The sequence below is a fragment of the Lissotriton helveticus genome, chromosome 4_1 (genome assembly GCF_964261635.1).
Source record: "Lissotriton helveticus chromosome 4_1, aLisHel1.1, whole genome shotgun sequence".
NCBI lineage: Eukaryota > Metazoa > Chordata > Amphibia > Caudata > Salamandridae > Lissotriton > Lissotriton helveticus.
Window position 1 is genome coordinate 2,128,739,059 of NC_136063.1, and position 16,001 is coordinate 2,128,755,059.

A 16,001-nucleotide genomic window follows, 5' to 3' on the forward strand; every position below is an offset into this window, starting at 1 on the left:
GCACGCAGGCACTCTTGGCTAGATACGACAGGGTACACTACGACACTCTAGAGACCCTGTTGCAGCATCTACAGATCAATATAAAGAGGCAGGGGAGATGATTATCCAAGAAGGGAAGCTCATCTAGAAAGCTTTCATCAAATGTGCACTAGATGTTGCGGACACTGCTGCCAGGGCGATTAACACCAGTGTGATGCTAAGACGTCAAGCATGGCTTAGGATCTCCGGGTTTAAGCCGGAAATACAAACTACCATCCTTAACCAGCCGGTAAACCCTGACAGATTATTTGGTCCTGAGGTGGATACCACCCTGGAAAAAATAAAGAAAGATACCGAGACTGCCAAGTCCATGGGGGCACTCCAGTCCCAGCAGTTTCGGGGGAGCACCTTTCGTCGCTCAGGCAATAGAGGTGTTTCCAGGGGCCAAATGTCACAGCACACACAATTCAACAAGGGTGGTGCGCAATCCTCTTACAACAAGCAGAGTAGGGGAGGATACCGCGGCAACAGCGCCAAGGGCAGAGGCAGGGGCAACAACAACTCCCGTTCCTCCGCCCCCAGCAAACAGTGACTCCCTGTCACTGCCCCCCGACCATCCAACACCTGTCGGGGGGAGACTCCAGCAGTTCCTGCCAGTCTGGAAATCCATCACCATAGACAGGTGGGTCAGGAAACTTATCCAGTTCGGCTATTGTTTGGAGCTAACATCCACTCCACCCAACATACCACCAAAACACCGTCCTATGTCCACAGAGCATTTGCACTTATTGCAGCAGGAGGTTCTTGTCATGCTGCAAAAAGGCGCAATAGAGCTCGTGCCAGTGGAGGAAGAAGGCACAGGGGTGTATTCCCTGTACTTCTTAATCCCAAAGAAGGACGGGTCTCTCAGACCTATTCTGGACCTAAGGCCCCTAAACCGGTACATTCTCTCAGAACACTTCCACATGCTAACACTGCAGCAGGTTCTTCCATTGCTCAATCAGGGAGACTTCCTCGCAACCTTGGATCTCAAGGATGCTTACTTTCACATCCCACTCCATCCATCCCACAGGAAATACCTCAGGTTCACCATTCAGAATCGGCATTACCAATTCAAGGTCCTTCCTTTCGGGGTGACCACAGAGTGTTCACAAAATGTCTGGCAACAGTGGCGGCACACCTCAGGAGACAAAACGTCCATGTCTATCCTTATCTGGACGACTGGCTGGTTCAGGCAAGGTCAGTCCAGCAGTGCGCCGCCGATATGTCCCACACCATTCACCTTCTTCACGGTCTGGGCTTCTCACTGAACTATCTGAAGTCGCACCTTCAGCCAGCCCATGTGCGGCAGTACCTGGGCGCGACGATAGATACTCTGGCAGCCACGGCTCAGCCAAATTCAGTGAGGATCGACAACATCCAGTCGCTAATCCAAAAGTTCAGACCGCAACACTCACTTCCAGCGAGAGTGTTCATGGAGTTGATAGGCATGATGGCCTCCTGCATCTTCATAGTCCCGCACGCAAGGTTGCATATGCGTTCGCTCCAAGAATGCTTGGCACATCAGTGGACTCCGGCTCAAGGACAGTTGAATGACCTAGTGTTGGTGACCGGTCGGGCATACAAGTCTCTGCATTGGTGGACTCCACTCAACCTTTGCAAGGGCCGACCGTTCCAAGAGCCTGTGCCACAGATTATCCTGACGACGGACGCATCTCTCCAGGGATGGGGAGCTCATGTGCTCCATTACACGGTGCAGGGACTATGGACGACGCAGCAAAAGAAGATGCGCATCAACTACCTAGAACTGATGGCAATCTTCATGGTACTCAAGTCCTTCAAAGTACATCTGTGCTACAAAGTCGTGTTGATCCGGACAGACAACATGACGGCCATGTACTACATCCAAAAACAGGGAGGTACACACTCTCCACAGATGTCTCATCTGGCTCAGAGCATGTGGAAGTGGGCCATTCAGAGGAACATCTTCCTCATGGCGGAACACCTCCCGGGCAAGGACAATCAGATGGCGGATCTGCTCGGCAGGTACAGCCACCAGATGCACGAGTGGGAGATGCATCCATCAGTACTCCGCCCGTACTTCCAGCAGTGGGGTCATCCAGAGATAGACCTGTTTGCCACAAGGGAAAACGCAAAATGCCAAAGCTTTGCCGCCAGGTTCCCTCACCCACAGTCGCAGGGCAATGCGATATGGATGAACTGGTCAGGCAGATTTGCGTACGCTTTTCCCCCAGCACCTCTCATACCGCTGGTGGCACGAAAGCTAAAGCAGCACTCGATGACACTCATCCTGGTTGCTCCAACGGGGGCACGCCAACCATGGTACACCACGTTTCTAGAACTCTCCGTGGTACCGCATCAAAGGCTGCACCTCACACCCAGGCTCTTGACGCAGAACCATGGCGACATTCAGCACCCAGATCCGCAACAGCTCAATCTGGCGATCTGGCTCCTGAGGTCTTAGAATTTGGCTACCTTGATTTGCCTCCTGAATGCATGGACATCATCCGGGAGGCAAGAAAGCCCACTACCAGAGCTTGCTATGCAGCTAAATGGAAGTGGTTTGTCATTTACTGTACTGAACACAACATCAACCCGCTAGATGCATCCATTCCTAATATCATCTGCTATTTGTTACATCTATACAAATGCAATCTGGCATATGCTTCCATTCGGATGCACTTATCCGCTATGGCGGCTTATCTCCAAAACAGGCAGCATCTCTCTGTTTTCAGGGTGCCTGCCATTAAAGCCTACCTAGAAGGGCTGAAGCGGGTCATCCCTCCCAGGACCCCGCCAGCTCCTGTGTGGAACCTCAACGTGGTCCTCACCAGGTTGATGGGCCCACCTTTTGAGCCTCTCCATTCCTGCGAGATTCAGTTCTTAACATGGAAAGTGGCTTTTCTCATTGCCATTACATCTCTACGCCGTGTTAGTGAGCTACAGGCGCTCACTGTACAAGAGCCATTTATTCAAATTCATTCCAACAGGGTGGTGCTGCGCACTAACCCTAAATTCCTTCCTAAGGTGGTTTCGCAGTTTCATGTCAATCAAACCATCGAACTGCCCGCATTCTTTCAGAACCCTGAGACAGTAGCAGAAAGAATGCCCCACACTCTTGATGTCAAAAGAGCGTTGATGTACTACATTGATAGGACCAAGGAATTTAGAAAGACACAACAGCTCTTTGTTGCCTTCTCAGCCCAGCACAAAGGCAACCCCATTTCCAAAGCAGGGATCGCCAGGTGGATCGTTAAGTGTATTCAGATTTGCTATCACAAGGCTAAGCGCACTTTAACGGTCCCCCCCCCCAGAGCCCACTCCACCCGCAAGTTGGGGGCCTCCATGGCGTTCCTAGGTAATATTCCTTTGGAAGATATTTGTAGAGCAGCCACATGGTCTACACCACATACATTTACTAAACATTACTGTGTAGATGTGCACTCCAAACAGCAGGCAGCTGTAGGACAGGCTGTTCTTAAAACACTTTTTCAGACTTCTGCAGCTGGCACAGGCGGCCGCCGTTAATGGAGGGACTGCTATGTATTCTATGCTATAGATATGAATTCAGCAGCCCACATGCCTCGAACTGAATATGCTACTTACAAGTATACATCTGTTCTTGGCATGTAGGGCTGCTGACATTCATATCGCCCGCCCTCCTCCCCGGCGCCTGTAGCGGCTGCAGACTTTCTTGCATTTACTCTTAAGCATGGCCATCGCTTACGCTATTACACTCCATCTTTGCCGCAATGGCTAAAAACAATCTGAGGATGGAGTCGATGCCCATGCGCACTGTAGTCAAGGGGAGGAGCCACCTATCTCGTGATACTTAGAAGACTCTTCCAGGACAACAATGTGCAATCATCCGGACCCACCACTAGGCGGCGATCTATGCTATAGATATGAATGTCAGCAGCCCTACATGCCAAGAACAGATGCATACTGGTAAGTAGCATATTCAATGTTTTAATCTAATATATGTGAATATTGATGTATATAAGTGAGTATATGTGAGAGAAAGAGATTGTAAGAGTTCCTGTTTAGATAAGTATGTGTTTGTATAAGTGATTGTTTAGGAGAGTAAGTATGTGTAAGTTTCCATAGAAGTAAGGTGGTTGTGTGTGTATAGCTATATGCAAATAAATGGATGTTCAATAGTTTATTTGCATGTGTGAATATGTGTGAGAGTATCTTTTGGATGACTGTCGGTGTGTAACAGGATGTATAGGTGTATCACTACACATCATGAGTGAGTATATGTACGAGTGACTATATAGAACTGTTCAATGAGTGGATGTGTATATAGATGGTGGAATCATTGAATTGGTTGTTGTAACTGGTATGGGTATCTCCATTTTTTTGAAAATTTTAGTTTCTATTTTTGAATATGTGTTTCAAGGGTTACATTACAGTGAAAAGAGGTCTGTCACTCTGTCACAAGGATGGTGTCATCAGTGATGTCATGACTGATGTCACTGACCATGTCATGAGTGATGTAATATGTGACGTCATCAGCTGTGCATTGCACGCGCAAGTTATAGTGAGTCCAACTAACTATAACGTGGGAATTTCATTGGTTTTATGCGAGTAAAATTTCCAGCTAACTATAACTGGTGTCAAACCTATGGTTTTTTCAGTGAATTTCATAGGTTTTTTAAATGCTACTTCCTAACTATAACGTGTTTAAAACCTATGGTTTTTTCAGTGAATATATATATATATATAATTTCTATGGCAAAATGAAACCCCTCATTTTGTTCCTTTTCAAATTAAATGTATTAAATGTTACCACTTTATTCCAATCAAGATGACTTCAGGTGTGCCATACTTTTGTCATAATGTTATGTTATGTTAGGTTATATTGTGTCTTTTATAGCGCTCGGCTACTCAAAAGAGTGTCCCGGCGCTTTATTGACAACCTAGGAAGACAAACACAACACAACAGATAAAAAAAGGCAGGGTCAACAGAACAAGGAAAAGACTAGGGAGCAAAAAGCCAGGTTTTCAGGCCCTTCCTGAAAGCCAGCAGATTTTAGGTACTGCGTAAGGTCAGGGGCAGAGTGTTCCAACGCTGAGGGGCTCGGAGCATGAATGAGCGACCTCCCATGCGGGCCCTCCTCACACGTGGAACGATGGCAAGAAATTTCGACTCTGACCTCAAAGAACGAGCAGGACGATAAGAGGCAAGCCTCTTCTGAAGATATTTAACCCCCGTAGCATAAAAGGCCTTGTGGGCAAGGGTTAGGGCTTTAAAAACTATCCGCTGTCGGATAGGCAGCCAATGAAGCGACTGCAATAGGCCGGAAACTTTAACTCGCCTATGCAGGCCAAAAATGGCCCGTCCTGCAGCGTTCTGGACCACCTGCATCCGTTGCAGGAGATATTCGGGCAGGCCAAGATATATGACATTGGAATAATCCAATCTTGACCCTATCAGGGCCTGTACCGTAATCCTCCTATGATCCTCGGAGAGCAACGGAAAAAACTTACGGAGCATGTGGAGAAGCCCAAAGCAGGTGCCAGTGAGGGTAAGGATCTGAGATCTAAGAGTCAGACCATTGTCGATTTTAACCCCCAGATTCTTAGCTACCTGCGACGAACGCCCCGGGGGAGACATGTCGGCCGACCACCATAGCCGCCAGTCCGGATCAGATTGACAACCGAAGAAGAGCACCTCCGATTTATCTGAGTTGCACTTGAGGCTGTTCAGTTGGAGCCATTTGAACACAGCCCCAAGGCACTCGCGGACACTCTCTCAGTCAAAATCCTCTACTTTCCATAATTAAGACTGTTCGCGTTCTAGTTGTTCTTTAGAACACTCTGGGACATTCTGTCATTGGGCTATAGTTGGGCTACATCTGGCTGATATTTGGGCTACATTTGGCTCTTTTGTCTCTGGTGGCCATCTTGGGAGACTGCATATCAGAATTTTTTTAATGAAATATAAGAGGATTTGAGAAGTCACTCAAAATATGCCCTAATTTTTCTTTCTTCAGCACTAATCATAATTTCTATGGCAAAATGAACCCCCTCGTTTTGTTCCTTTGCAAATTAAATGTTTTAAGTGTTAACACTTTATTCCAATCAAGATGACTTCAGGTGTGCCATACTTTTGTCATAAGTAAGACTGTTAGCGCTCTAGTTGTTCTTTAGAACACTCTGGGACAATCTGCCATTGGGCTATAGTTGGGCTACATCTGGCTGATATTTGGGCTACATTTGTTTTTTTTTGTCTCTGGTGGCCATCTTTGGGCTACATTGGGCTACATTTGGGCTCTAACATATATATAGCCCAATGTAGCCCAATATATATTTTTTCAAAATTAATTTTCTCAGCAGCTACTGAACAGATTTACACCATTCAAAGAAAAGCGTAATCTGCGAGCCGGACTCTACCTTTCTACCAAATTTCTTATAAATCCATTCAGCCGTTCGAGCTGTAGCCGTGTCTAAACGTCCTATGGAAAATAACATGGGGAAAACACGTTTTGGGACCCCCCTTTTATCTCAGCCCCCACTTGACGAATCCCCCCCAAACTTTCAGGGAAGGAGCGGAGCGGAGCAGGCCATCTTTTCAATTGGCTCTTGTTATTGTCCTTTGTAAATAGTGGCTTTTGATTCGTCAATAGGCTTATTAGAACCTACTTTTCTCCTGTTGTAACCTTCCCCTGAGGACTGCCCCTGTTAGATGTGGTGTTACTCTGGATATTCTAATTACAATCTGTGAACAGTATTTTCTTAAATAACTTTCACCTGCCTGCTGTTGAGGCAGGACACACTCTCCCGAAAAGGCTTTATTTTATTGTTTTTACCTGCGTGCCACCATATGTTTTTTTTTTGCTAGAGTAGCTGCACCTTTTTTTCTTATGTGCAGCACTCCTAACTCGATTTTGCTACTGCACACAACATAATACATTTTTTTTAAAGCTGCACGGCATGACATGCTTTTTTGTAAGTAGCGCAGCACAATGCTTGTTTTAAACAAGCATTTGCAATGCAATAGGTCTCGCATTAGGAACGTGTGAGCTATTGGTATTGTAAATGACCATTTTTTAAAAATGTGTTGGCTTTGAAAATATATAAATTAATAGCATTTTTATTCACAAAGCCAATAGCTTACACTTTCCTAATGTGAGTCCTATTGGTTATGGCAATGCTTGTTGGTAGCAAGTAAGGACAGTGCTGTTGTGGTGCTGAGTGATGATGTGGTTGGGCTGAGTGATGTGGTGGTGTATTAGAGTGATGTTGTGGTGCCCCTGAGTGATGTGGTGGTGCCCCCGAGTGATGTGGTGGTGCCCCCGAGTGATGTGGTGGTGCCCCCGAGTGATGTGGTGGTGCCCCCGAGTGATGTGGTGGTGCCCCAGAGTGATGTGGTCGTGCCCCCGAGTGATGTGGTCGTGCCCCCGAGTGATGTGGTCGTGCCCCCGAGTGATGTGGTCGTGCCCCCGAGTGATGTGGTCGTGCCCCCGAGTGATGTGGTGGTGCCCCCGAGTGATGTGGTGGTGTCCCCGAGTGATGTGGTGGTGTCCCCGAGTGATGTGGTGGTGTCTCCGAGTGATGTGGTGGTGTCCCCGAGTGATGTGGTGGTGTCTCCGAGTGATATGGTGGTGTCCCCGAGTGAAGTATCCTCTTAATAGACCTGTAAACAAAACCCTCGTTATGTATATAACATTGGTTAACAAAGCATGGGATGTGTTATGAAGAGAGACAAGTAGGCACAGATCAATACTGCAATGGTTTTCTTAGCCAAGAATGGAAGTAGGTCTGCGAGATGAAGAGAGGGTGGTAAATTGGATGAGGAAGATTAATGAATAGGAGACAGGAACAGTAAGCGTGGGAGAGTTGGAAAGAGGAAGAGGGGGCCGAGATCCAAGATCAGCGAGGGAGGAGGTTGGAGATAGGCCAAAATTCATAGGAGCAAAAGCAGCAAGCAACAGAAGTGAGCCTGTATGGAAGAGAACAGCCAAGGCAAACAATATGAAACAACAAGGTTGAAAGCGAGAGAGAGGGGAAGAAACCGAGGTAAGGAGAGGGACAGCTGGATGAAGAACAGACCATGAAAACAAGTAAATAAAGGCTCACGAGAGCGAGGCCAGCAAGTTCGGGAGCACATTCCTTTGAAGTCTGATTTGGGAGGTGGGGCAGGGGGTCCAGGGGGGGTGGGGGCGGGGAAGCAGCTTTCTTTGAAGTCTGATGCCGAGGCTCAGACAAATGGTGGTGTGCGAGCGGCTTCCTTTCAAGTCTGATGCGGGGGAGCAAATGGTGAGCGCGCTCCAGGCGCACATGCACTGGCCATAATCTGCATCCCAAATGCCTCTGGCAGCCTTTTCTGGAGCCCCTACATAAGTCTCGCTGGAGCAATGTATTTTTTCAGCCGCATAAAATGTTTTTCAGCAGCACGCCTCACTTTTTAAAAAAGCAGCACGGCACGAAACTCTTTTATTTTATGTATTTTTTTTAGCCTTTTAAGCAGCGCAAAATATTTATAGTTTACAGCTGGGGACGTGTTCTCCAACTGGAGCTGGGGTGATTAGCGTCCTCCTGTTTAACCCTTTGGCTTCTGTTTCTGCTTCCTGCTCCAGTGCTCACATTGCCTGCATCTGACTGAAGCCCAAGCAGGTCACTCTTTCTCTCCCTAAAGCTTCTTCATATCATTATGGCTCCTAAAGGCAGCAGCAAGCACCAGTCCAAGAAGTATCTGCTCCTGCAGGACTTTAACCTCAACCTCTCTTGTATGAACTTTAAAGCATGTCCATTTTATCTGAAAGAAGATTCCGATTCCTTACCTTAGAATTACCCCCAGGCGTCAGCAGGACCCCTGCTCGTCGAAAGGAGGGCTAGGTCGGCTCTGCATTCATAGTCTGTGTCGTGGTCACCGGTAAGATGTTGCAGTAGCTACATAGACTCCACCCTCGTGCGCTGACGTCAGTTCTTTCTGTTTCCGCGCAAGCAAGCGCAGACCCGGAGAGAGCGGTACCTCCAGTCACTTTTTGACTGACTTTTTTTCTCGCCTTTTGTCAAGTTCGTTATTTTATTTTTTTAGTCTATCGACTCCTGGTGCATGAGGGATGCAGTTCTGTAACCGTCTGATATCGTTGACGGATCCGCTCCGCATGTGCTTCTTCTGCCTGGAGTGCAACCATGACCCCAAGTCGTGCTCCGACTGCTGAACCATACCCCATGTCTTTACGGGAGCAGTCCCGAAAGCGACTCGAGGCCCGGCAGTCTGCTCCGCGTCTTTCGAGGTCTCGGTCCCAGGGTAGGTCGACGGACCGGTCGCGGAGACATCATCACTCCTCTTCTAAGCCTTCGCATTTGGGGTCAAGTAGGTCGAAGCTTTAGAAGTTGTCGAAGAAGCATCGTTGCTCTTAGACTCCCCTCCCCCTACACCCCCCCTCCTCCCGCCCTGTCCATCGGACGAAGGGTGCGGGCGGTGCTCTTTTTGCGGCTTCGTGTGCGGAGCCTACAGTGTCGATTCCTGCCTTCCCTCCCTGACCGTGAGTGACCCCTGCCCAGCTTTGTCAGTTATACGAAGCAATGCATGCCATCTTTTGGCAGCCCGACTCCACCGGCGTGCCTTTGGGCTCCGCGGACTCAGCTGGGGGCCCTGGTCCATCGACACCGGTGGCTTCAGCTTCGGCACCTCAGAGCCACCTTGGACCCAAGCCTGGATCCGGATTGGCGCCGGTCGACCTCGTAACACCTCCACCGGCGCTGATGCCACTGGCACCACGTCCGAAGCCGGGGCCGGCTGCACCCCAGCCGGCGATGACCCCGGCTTCGGCCCGATGTGGACGCGGAGTCGGACCGACGCTGGATCCGGTGCGGAAGGTTACTTTTGTGCCTGTTTTCCACCCTGGCTCTTTTGAGCCAGATTGGCAGCCAGATGAGGGTGAGGAAGACTGGGAGGGGTCTGGAGACCCTCTGACTAACCAGTTGGATTATGATCAGGACTGGAGAGAGGAACTGGGTGATGTCAGTGGTCTAGATTCCTCCCCAAACCTTGGCATGTTGTCTCCTCCTCCATGGCTATGGAGGAGGGAGCGTCATATGCAGTGGTGTTGCGTAGGGCGGCCGAGGCTCTCTACCTCGAGCTACCTACGGTGGCAGTCAGGACTAACCTCCTGACAGAGGTGCTTCAAGCGGCAGCGAGCTCTTCGGAGCCCCTGCTGCAGTTCAGTGAAGCCCTATCTGATATCCTTTTGGGTACCTGGTCCAGGCCCAACACAGGGGCTCCTGTAGATAGGATGATTGCCCGACGCCACCAACCAGCCCCGGGCGACCCCACTTTCCTCTCCCAACACCCTACCTCTGAGAGCTTGGTGGTCCAAGCCTCTACATTCAAAGGCACATTCCCCAAGGCTCCACCTGATAGGGAATACAAAAAGCTGGACCAACTTCGGAAGAAGAGGTTTTCTTCCTCCAGCTTGGGACTGCTGTCAGTAAACACTGCATGTCTGTTGGGCCGTTATTTCCACTCTATGTGGGATACGGTGGTGCAAGTGCTGCCCCAGTGTCCGGAGGAGGCCTGGGCCGTGCTCTCCTGTGCAGTTGTCGAGGGGAGAGACGCAGCAAAGTTTACCATCCGCTGTGGACTGGACACTGCCAACTCGCTGGGTAGGCCTATTTCAACGTCCGTAGCCCTTTGGCGCTACGCCTGGCTGAGGTCGACTGGTTTTTCTGGGGATGTCCAGAACACACTGATGGACATGCTCTTGGATGGCCCTCGCCTGTTCGGCGACAAAACAGACAGTGCGCTAAGGCGCTTCAAGGGCTGTTGGGCTACGGCTAAGTCCTGAGGCCTCTCCACCACACGCCCTGCACTTTCTGCTTTTCACCCTTTTCGTGGCTACGGAAGGGGTGCCCCACCACGTTCCTTCCAGGGCTGCAGGCTGGCGCAAGTTGTTCAGCCCCAGCGCAGCCGGGTTCGTGGGAACCACCGCCGTGGCTCTGGGGGCCTGCGGGCAGGTCAGTCCACCCCGCCCCCTCTGCAGCAGCCTCCAAACTCTCCTAGCCCGACCTTTCAGGCCCATCACTCGCCAGTGGGTGGCAGGATTCGCTATCATCTCCCCCCTTTGGCGTACCATCACGTCAGACAGGTGGGTTTTGCAGATAGTCCAAAGGAGCTACTCCCTCCCCTTCGAGACTATGTAATGTAATTGTACATTTGTAGAGCGCAGCTGTCACTCCGAGGTTAATCACGGCGCTAAGCGAATCCCAGAGTTGGAACAAGACTGGGTGGCTGCGGGAGTGGGAAAAAGAGTTAGATAAGAGTTCTGCATTGGGTGTCAGGGGCTGAGAACACCCCCTACAGCCATGCCACCTCAGTACCAACGTATGTCGGGGATCTTCTGGCCCTACTCCAACAGGAAGTTACGGCACTCTTGGCCAAGGGAGCCATCAAACTAGTTCCTGCCCCAGAAGTAGGTTTTGGTTGCCATTTCCACTATTTCCTGGTGCCCAAGAAGGACAAGGGCCTGCCTCCTATCTTGGATCTCAGGAACATCTACCGCTTCCTCCAGAAGGAGAAGTTCAAAATATTGACCCTGGCTCAGGTCCTGTCTGCCCTCGACCCTGGAGGGTAGCATTGGTCTTGCAGGACACTTATTTTCACATCTCCGTCCTGCCGGCCCACCGACGTTACCTGCGGTTTATGGTAGGCCACAAGCCATTTTAGTTAAACGTGCTCCCCTTTGGCCTTCCCAGCGCCCCTCGTGTATTCACGACAGTGATGGCGGGTGTCGCAGCTCATCTGCGCAGATCAAGGGTTCCAGTCTTCCCCTATCTCGACGACTGGTTGTTAAAGGCGGGCTCGCCCCAGGCAGTCGTCTCCTACCTCCAGACTACTGCCGACCTCCTGCATTCGCTGGGGTTCTCCATCAACGTGCCGAAGTCACACCTGTCTCCCTCTCAGAAGCTCCTTTTCATTGGAGCGGTTCTGGATACGACGCAGTTTCGGGTCTATCCTCCGGATCAGCGAGTCCAGGATATTTGGGCCATGATGCCAATCTTTCAGCCTTTATCCCGGGTTTCGATCAGGATGACCCTCCGGCTACTGGGCCTGATGGCCTCTTGCATCTGCTGGTGGATCATGCCAGATGGCATATGCAGGCTCTGGAGTGGGACCTGAAGTTCCAGTGGGCGCAGCATCAGGGGAATCTGTCCGATTGCGTCCAGATCTCGGAGGGCACTGCACGCCAACTGCAGTGGTGGATCACAAACCAGGATTGGGTCGACGGCAGATCCCTCTCCCTTCCTCAACCAGAGTTCACAGTGGTGACCGATGCATCACTTCTGGGATGGGGTGGCCGCATGGGGGAGGCGGAGATCACAGGCCTCTGGTGTCCGGTAGAGTCCAGCCTCCATATCCACCTTCTGGAGCTTTGGGCGATTCATCTTGCACTCAAAGCATTCCTTCCCTCTGTCCGAGGAAGAGTGGTGCCAGTGTTCTCGGACAACACCACCTTCTATGTGGTACTGCACCAAACAGGGCGGGGTGGAGTTGTGGACCCTATGTCAAGAAGCTCTCTGTCTCAGGCCATGACTGGAACATCAGGGCATATCCCTTATTGTTCAACACCTGGCAGGTTCTCTGAACGCCAGGGCAGACGAACTCAGCCGCAGGTGCATGATGGATCACGAATGGTGTCTTTACTCAGAGGTGGTGCAAGGTCTCTTTCAACAGTGGGGAGAGCCTTGGTTAGATCTATTCGCCACCAAAGAGAACGTGCAATGTCAGCAATCCTCCGCGTTGGAATTTCCACGGTGGCACTTGATAGGTGACGCTTTACGTCGCAAGTGGAGTTGCGGTCTTCTATATGCCTTTCCCCCATACCACTTCTACCCAGAGTTCTGAAGGAGATCAAGCGCGACCAGGCCATACTCATTCTTGTGGCTTCGGATTGGGCACGAAGAGTCTGGTATCCCGAGCTGGTCAACATGGTCATCGATCCTCCGATCCTACTGCTCTTTTGGAGGATCTTCTGTCGCAGCAGCAGGGGACGGTCCTCCACCCGAACCTGTCCAGCCTCCACCTCCTTGCGTGGAAATTGAGCAGCAGCAGTTTACGTCATTTGACCTGCCTCCCCAAGTCTGAGATGTTATCTTGACAGCCAGGCGTCCCTCCACTAAGACGGTATACGCTTGCAGATGGAACAAATTTGTGGCATGGAGCACAGCAAAGGCTGTGGATCTCCTTTCCGCCCCTCTTTCTGAGGTTCTCTTGTTCCTTCTTTCTTTGGCCCAGCAGGGCTCTGCTTTGGGCACTCTTAAGGGCTAACTCTCGGCCATTTCAGCCTTCCTTAGGCTTCCTGATCAGCCTTCTCTTTTCAAGTCCCCTGTTGTAAATAGATTTCTTAAGAGCATTACTCATGTTTTTCCTCCTGTTCCCTTCGTAATGCCTCAGTGGGACTTAAACTTGGTTCTTACCTATTTTATATGCGCTCCCTTTGAGCCGCTACATAACTGTCCTCTCAGACTTCTCACTGTGAAAACTGCCTTTCAGGTGGCCATCACCTCTGCCCGTAGGGTGAGTGAGCTGCAAGCTTTTTCTTCCATGCCTCCCTTTCTGGCTGTTCATCCGGACAAGGTCGTCCTCAGAACTGACTTTCCTTTCTTCTCAAGGTAGCTACTTCGTTCCACATTGGCCAAACTATCACTTTCCCCACCTTCTTTCCGCCTCCTTCAAAGGAGGAAGAGAGGCTCCACTATCTGGATCCAAAACGTGCACTCTCCTTCTATTGGAATCACACCAAACAATTGCGGGTGGATGACCAGCTCTTTGTTGGTTACGTGGGCGCTAAGAAAGGTCGGGCTGTGCACAAACAGACCATCTCCAGGTGGGTTGTTCTGTGCATCAAAGCCAGCTGATCTTTGGCAAAGTAGGAGCCTTCAGTGGGGCTGCTCTCCCATTCCACCATGGCGACGGCAGCCACTACTGCTTTGGGATGAGGAGTCCCTCTAAATGACACCTGTCAGGCAGCTACGTGGGCATCGCTGCATTCGTACACCAAACACTACTGCCTGGACAGCCAAGTCTGGAGAGACCGCTTATTCAGCCGTTCTTTTCTCCAAGATTGTCTGGTGTGAACTTTGTTTGCAGACCCACCTCCGGGGTTGGTATTGCTGGGGTATCTATTCTAAGGTAAGGAATCTATAACTAAATGTTTCTTTCAGATGAACAAGTTACTTATCTTCGGTAACGATATATCTACGAATGCTGAGCTGACCGACGCCACCTTTCGATGCGCAGGGGTACTGCCGAGGAAAACTTTCCGGATCCAGTCTGACGCCTGGGTTTAATTCTAAGGTAAGGAATCTATAACTAACCTAAGTTTCTAACCGAGATATCGTTAGCGAAGGTAAGTAACTTATTCTACAGGTAAAGTTAGAAAACAGAAAAACCCCATAAATGAAACATATTGTCATTTACATTGGCAGCAGCTCTAACAAACCCAAATGTGAAACTTATTGCATTGCAAATGCTTGTTTATACTTACTAGTGGGATGAAAAATAGATTAAAAAAATGTTTTAAATAATATATATACATAGGCCCTTCATTGGCTCCCAGTAAGGAGCCGGGTCGAGTTTAAGGCCCTTTGCACATGCCACCGGGTGGTAAGGCACCAGCTCCGCTTCAGGGCTTGATCACCCGGTACGCGCCCGCACGCGCTCTGCGGTACTCCTGTGCGGGGCTACTAATAGTCCCCAGGATAAAAAAGGCACGCATGGGGGGCAGGTCTTTTAGATACCTGGCCGCGAAAAGCTGGGATGCCCTGCCACTGGACCTTCGCCTGGAGCCATCTGAACCTGGCTTCAGGAAGAAATTAAAAACCCACCTCTACACGCAGTAAGCCGGGCTGGCCTTGCGGGGCGACTCTGCTGATTTCACTCACCACAGCGCGGGGACACGCCATTTGTGCGTAACCATGCGCTTTATAAATTTCCATTATTATTATTATTATTATTATTATATCTATAACTTTATCATATCTAAATACAAGTACATCAAAACATGAATTGTATCAGTAACGTATAAGGTGATGAGTGTATGCTTCTGGGTTTATTTTCCTATGATGACACTTTTTTCAGAATATGGAAATATGAATATAGCAATTGTATCTAAGTGCTTGACTATTGAAATATTAGGGGACTGTAGGACAGTACCCCTTTTTGTCTTGGTCATTCCTGCTTTTTGCATGGTAAATTATGCAATTTCAACAGAAGTGCATTGGGTTTTTGCTGTCCAGGTCTCTTTCCCTAGGACTGTACAATTGTTTCCCCAATTGGCAATACCTGTAGCACCCCTGTCAGTTCCTAGTAAATGGTGCCCCTGGTACCTAGGGCATGTATGCTAAGGGCTGCAGCATGTATTGTGCCACCCTAAGTGACCATACTCATGCAAACTGCCATTGCAGGCTGCATGTCGTGGTGCAGACAAAAGTGAAGACACAACATGGCACACCTCCTGTTTGCCATGCCTTTAGACACTGCATGTAATATATGAAAGTCACCCCTACAGCAGGCCTTACAGTCGTAAGGCAGGGTGCATTATATTACATGTGAGCACTCATATGCATGAGCAGATCGCCCCATTGATGCCCAAATCGATTCTTGGACATTGCCAGTGAACAGGGAAGCCATCTTGAGTATATGTACTGGCCATTGGTGATTAAGAGTTCCCCAGCTACATGATGGCTTCCCTGAAACAAAAGAGGTGTGGTATTAAATATCTTGTGTTAATAACTCACACTGATTCCAGGGATGGATTTATTAATGCATGCACCCAGACGCTAGTGGTACCCCTTGAAAACCTTCCAACCGTTAGTCTACTAGCAGTTGGGTGTAGACCATCCTACTACCATGGACCGGTTTCTTCAGGTGAGAGACTACACTCTCTGAGGGCTGAAACAATGTTTGCTCCGGCTGGAGGTGTTACCGCCTCCAAGCAGGATGGCTACTAATCAGCATATCAAGGTAGGAGGTTTCAAAGGCCTCT

General features: G+C 49.7%; 1 protein-coding gene across 1 annotated transcript in view; it reads left to right on the plus strand.

Moving 5' to 3' along the window:
• ATRX (ATRX chromatin remodeler) overlaps positions 1–16,001 on the plus strand; it is a 1,815,989-nt gene that overhangs the window by 1,185,208 nt on the left and 614,780 nt on the right. The gene's annotated exons all lie outside the window — the stretch shown is intronic.